This window comes from Glossina fuscipes, unplaced genomic scaffold (genome assembly GCF_014805625.2).
Source record: "Glossina fuscipes isolate IAEA_lab_2018 unplaced genomic scaffold, Yale_Gfus_2 59, whole genome shotgun sequence".
Lineage (NCBI taxonomy): Eukaryota > Metazoa > Arthropoda > Insecta > Diptera > Glossinidae > Glossina > Glossina fuscipes.
In genome coordinates this window covers 3,925,488-3,931,793 of record NW_023998431.1, presented here as the reverse complement: position 1 = coordinate 3,931,793, position 6,306 = coordinate 3,925,488, and positions in this window count along the sequence as shown.

Below are 6,306 nucleotides of genomic sequence, written 5' to 3'. Positions count from 1 at the left end.
CGCTGCGCACTTAAACAATTTGGACACCAAACTCCTTATATGCTTACAGTAATGTACCGTAAGGGTTCACTTGCATAAGTTCAGAAGCAATTTTTCGATAAATTTGAGACAATCTAATCAGTTAAATCAAAATGCGTTAGATTTGTGCCAAACGATAAGTTACGATGACTTACCTGAGACCTGATAACCTCTTTCAGATGACCCCCGAAATTTAATAAGAAGCAGCATGAAACACAGATATGATGAATGAAGGGAGAATGATGACAATGATGACGATTTTGTATAAGGCAGAGGAATATGTTGTGCAATTCTCTTGTTCAGAGTCGCTACTCCCTTTATTATTTTTAGAGCTTTTCCTACTATTACTATGTTTACAATAGATAACACGCAAGGTTGGCAACAACAGTCATGGTTATGTCACTCAATACATTTCCATTAAAGTGCGGAAGCACTAAAGTATTTTTTCTTTTATTCTCTTATATATAAGATAGCTAAAGATATATTTCAGGGACTGGTGCACTGTGTACAACCCTTTAGCCGTGCAAATAGCAGATGAAACAAAGCATGTAAACGAAGTGCAAGAATAACAAACAACAATAACAACGTAAATAAAGAAAAATTTATAAACGAAACACGGCAGGTACGGAGCACGCAAACGTTATCATCCAGTCTTCAAAAAACCCCATCAAGGATAACTTTTAGTAACAATTGCATCATAATGTTTTGTATGGCGTTTGTAGGCTTTTCTTTTCAGTCCCGAGCTTGCCTTATATTGCCTTTTCCGATTAAAAAAATGAAATGCAGAACGCTATAACTAAGGCATGTAAGCTAATCGCACAAAACAAAGAAAACATACAATTTCGACACTTTGTATTATTGAGGAAGGATGGCCAATTTTTTCCTGCTTTGATCCGCCGTATCGTATATGTGCCTTTTTTACTTTGTGCTTTTAAAAACACAGACGCACTATACACGAACTTTCATCGGTTTGTTTGGCTTATTTTCGAATGCTAACCAGCATGCAAGACGTTCCAAGAGAAATAGAAACCGAAAATACGATATGAACAATATCGCAGCTCTGAGGCAATGTGCTCTTCCTAATAATGATTGCATTCGTGCATGCTTGACTCTTGACAGAGAGTTCAAGTTTTTCCTTCCAAATATTTTACCCGCGAAGAAGACCAGCACTTGGGATGGCCAACTAAATGCCGTTTTTAGAATTGAATTAATAATAGATATGTAAACGGTTCAAAATTTGTGTATTGTTTGTGAGCAGTGTAAAATTCTTTACACTTAGCACGTACTAGACGAAAGACTATGGGATAGGTCAACGTATCCTTTGTATATGACTTTAAACTTAAACAAAAAATCTATTATACGATTAAAGAAATGCGCCGTGCAATTGCAAGAGGCAGTACGAACAGTGCTCTTAAAAATGCCCTAAAAACGTTGAGAAACTAATAATTATATCCTGCTTCAGTTACATGAAATTTATACAAAATACTTATAAAAATACCATAATGGGACATGAACCACCATTGAATATTCTACATAACTTTGATTAATACCGTTATTCATATAAGCGATTTTCGTCGTTGAACATAAAAAATAAGACTGACAAATGGGCAGGCAAGCTTAGATCGATTCAAAGGGTGATTTCGAATCGACTAGTATAATAAAAGGCGGATCCATATTAGGTCGCTCAGGCACGAGGATATAGCGAAAGCGAGAAAAAAAGCAATAAGAGATGATTACGTACGAATGCCACGAAAGTTGCGAACAGAGAGAAGATAAGAAAAAACTAGTTGTCGAGCCTCGATGCTTAACATTTATTATATTCTAGAATGTATTCCAGTAAGTCAGCCATGTGAAATACACACTGAACGTGCCTAATGCGATAATTCATGTGTAATGTAAAAAATTGAGAAAAAAAAAATAATACATATATACATAAAAAGTAAATTAAATAAAGATTAATTATTACTGCAGTGTATACTTTTTCCAATAACACAAAACTTTCCACACATTTCTCCATGAAATACATTCATTGAAATTCATTGAAGCATTTTGCGAATATAAATGAAAAATGAAGCGAGAGCAAGTTAAATTTTCTACCTATTGTTTAGTTTTTTTTGTTTTTTTTAGATATACATACATACAAACATACATACATACCGTGTATCTATACCATAAAGCATAATCACTTGAAAACGTAGAACTCTTATCTGCTTCGGTTTATAGACGTATCATGCTGTGTGTGGAATGTCTTGTGACGGAACCATTAACTGAATTTTTGGTCACAAAGAAAAGTGTATGATCAAGCAATCACATCGGTAAAAGTGAACATAGCTACCTCCGTTATATGTTACTCCTGAGATGTTAGTGACTCTAATTTCGAGCAAAACTACCGACGCATCTTGTTTTTTGTTAGGTGGTGCCTGGTGTTATTAATTGAATACTATTCTCTGTATGAAAGATGGAAAGGTGAGTATGTACTAAAAGAAGAACAAACAGCGGCGGCACGACTTTTCTACCAACCCTTCATGCAAGGAAATAAATAAATTTATTTTTGTTGTTTTTTTTTCTCGTTTTTTTTAATTTTTCTTGAAATCAGTTTGAAATTTATTTACTTAAGCAATCGATTTGCCTTCAAATATATATCGAAAACAATTTATTGCTTAAAATGTAAGAAAATCTGAATATTGTTGCACATAATTTATATTGTTTTATATCGCTTCAAACAAAATTGTATAGAATAGATTTTGTGTACTTTTATAATTATAGGCTATAAGACCGCAACACATTTACATTGCGATACATTGTAATTGAGTTAATTAATTAATTTTACATGATATCTAGAAAATTATAATTTCGTTAGCAGCAAACATGAAAAACTTATGTACGCTTGAGGGTGAATCGAAAGTCAGAACTAATCGCCGAAAGCTAAGTCATATTTTGTAATTGGGCTGAGAAATTAAAAAAAAAAGTAATGATTTTTCGATTCGATAAGTAAATATATATCGTTTGAACATGACTAAAAAAGATAGTTGAGCCCAGTTGAGTTGACTCGGGAAAATCGTACTAAACTTGTCACTAGTGGCAAATTTAAATATTTTCAACTAAAAGGAAAGCGACGATAATTCTTTATTTTTTGAGCTTTCAATGACTTTGTTTGTTTGTTTTCTTGACCGGTTTGAACTTCAAGCAATCAATAACATCCCTCTATCTGCTTTTTTTTTAGACTTTTTCACTATGATCTCAAAACCTATACATTAAACGTTAATATCTTCTTTCTTCTGTATACAACGATTTCAAAACTCCGCTCGTTTGGTGTATTGGCCGTTCTAAAAATAAACAAAGAAATTACATTCGAATCCTTTACACCCATCACCATTATCCTGTAGAAGATTGAAAAAAAGAAAATAGATAAATTTGCATATTTCATAATGTTGAGTGGGCCTGGCTGATGGTTTTATTCTTGTCAAACAATTTTGTACCGTCTATCTATCGTAGTTCCCGAGCAATGGGCAAAAGATACGAAATCAATGTTGTTCTCATCTTTGTCTATATAGACGCGTGGACGTTGTACGCGTGTTCTATGGCGCTATTTTCTTTTTTGCGAACGAGGGAACACGTATTACAGATAAAACACACAGCTGGATAGTTGGATAGGTGGACAGATATGTTTAGATGTATTCCGCACACCGGTCAAGAATGTATATGGGGTATTTATGGGCCTTTCGAAGCTTGATTTTGGGCCTTATAAAGGTATTGAATAAAAATTAAATTTAAATACACTATAATATTGGATGGGCGTGGTCAATTTTTTTTTATTTTGGTAGAACATACGTTCAAAGTCATGTAGGTTTATTTGTCGCAGTTTATGCGTAAGGAACAAAAAATTAATTTTTTATTTCTTTTGGAAACCAGAGGTGTTTCCAGTTTACGTGGCACGGTAGGCGTGTTCTTCGATCAATTTGGCTCATTTTCAATGCCAAATTGCGTGCAACGACTTTCAATTTTGCTGCAATTTTTGAAGTCGATAGCTTAGTTTTTGCTGCCAGGAGAGTGTTTACAACGAATATTGCGCAGACGGACAGACAACCAGACAGATATGCTTAAATTGATTTAGAATTTGATCCTTATCAAGAGTTTATATATTACATGGGATCTCTGAAGCTTCCTCGTTGGCATTGCAGACATTTTGACGATGACAATGAAGATATCCCTAATCATTAGGTGATGAGTACAAAAATAAGCCGAATATGTAATGAAAATCAACGGGTCAGACGGGTGTCTCAGATAAATCGGTCGAAGGGCCCAGTATAGCAAATAGAACAATGATAACCGATGTGTATACTTTATAGTTGATTCTACACAATATTATAGAGGATGAAAATTTCATTGATTTGGCTAAATATAATTTTTGTTTTCCTCTCTAAAATTCCATAAATTTATCATTATATGAAGTATTTTTTTATCAATTGAAAAGAAAATTGTTTGTCAGCAACGAATAAAAATGTACATTCTCTACATACAATGAACAGTCAACCTTTCGATTTAGTTAAATTTACTCTATTTTACACCGCGTACGACTGCATGACGAAATATAAATGACGAGTAATTAAATAGCAAGAGGCTTAACTCTTTTCGCAGGATCTTAATAGATCTTCCTATGTTACTTGTTTCTAGTATTGGGCCTTGAGTGTAAATTATTCTTTTGTATATGTTGCTTGCACCTACTTTTGCTTGTATGAGTTACGCTTTTAATCCATTTACATTATCGCTCTAAATACACGACGTGCCTCGAAACTAACAGTCATCGTTTCCGGAATATTCCGTCAAATGATCCAAATGACATAATAAGTTTTTATAGTTATCCGAAACGATAACATGTGGACAATGAATACGTATTCGCAGTCGGGCTCAGATCCTAAGTTCGTTTACACAAACCGTCAGTTAAGTTAATTTTTTATAAACATATTCCCGGCTTTTACACGTTTGGATAGGTAGATAAGTCGCATCCGTGCCATAATCTGATTTCTGGCGATCTGCCGAGTATGTATATGCCCCCTTTCAGCTTTTTACTTGGACTTTAGCTTTCGCAAGCACTCCAGCAAACGTTACACAACATAGACCTATGGTAAAACAAGACCTAAAAACTTTCGATGATCATTATTATTTTCATTTTATAGATGGCTCTAGGATATTTCAGGACGTTCCAAAAGAAGAACTACTTACCAAGGATCTTTCGTCTACATGTGTTAAAACCTATGTATAAACATAAACAATTGGTTGTAAATCGTTCACTTTATTTCGACAGTTGAATCCAAACAAGAAAGAAAATGATATCAGACTGTGATAGAGTCTTTTATAGCTATCGGCTTCATCTTAAAAAAGACTAAAGAAGAAACAAAAAAAAAAAAACGAAAATTCCATACCATTCCCATTCCACTCAAATTTCCGCGCCTGTTGTTCTGTTGTTACCATTTTTCTAGGATGCACATGGAAACTTTTATCGAATGTTTGTCGCAGCTTTTATCTAGGTTTAGCCCATTTTCCATATCAATCTGCGTGCAATGACTTTGAACGTTTTTGCTATATTTCTGATTGTTACTTTCAGTTTCGCGGGCAGAAATACGTTTACCACAGGAATTACCAAAAAGACGGACACAAGCACTCGCAAATATGCCTGGAAAGGTTCAGAATTTGATACTGATCAAAAACTCATCATTCTTTGAAATCAAGCTGCTCGTTATCATTCTTCTAAGCGGTAGAAGAAAAAAAAAATTTGCCGGGCGCACGAGATAAAACAAACAAGAAAAAGTTGCAGGTGAATTTTTCAAAAGTAGGCTGGCATTTAGAAAATCAAGTAATTTTCTCTGAAGTAAACATAGAAAATAAAGAAATTTGCTACGAATAACAACAGCAACTTGAAAGAAAGGGAAAGTGCAAATCGGTTAAAAACAGTCAATGAAAAGAAGGCGATAACAGCAGCTGTGGTGCGTTGCATTTATTAGAAAGAAAGTAAAAGATAAAGGATAAGAGCGCAAGAAGGAGTCGTGGATAACTTCAAGGGAAATTGATTGGTACAAGAGTTGAATTTCATAGAGAAAGCTGTAGTTGTTTGAAATGGCTCCTACAAAGAATACCCGTGCGACTTCCAATCAAGTATTATGCACGAACAACCCTGTCAAGCCAGTAGCCACCAAGCGTCCTACTGGGCAAAATGTTCAAACTGAAAACGTCGACATAATGCAGACTCGTGGCAAACGTAAAGCTGAACAGAGCCCTGCTAAATACGAA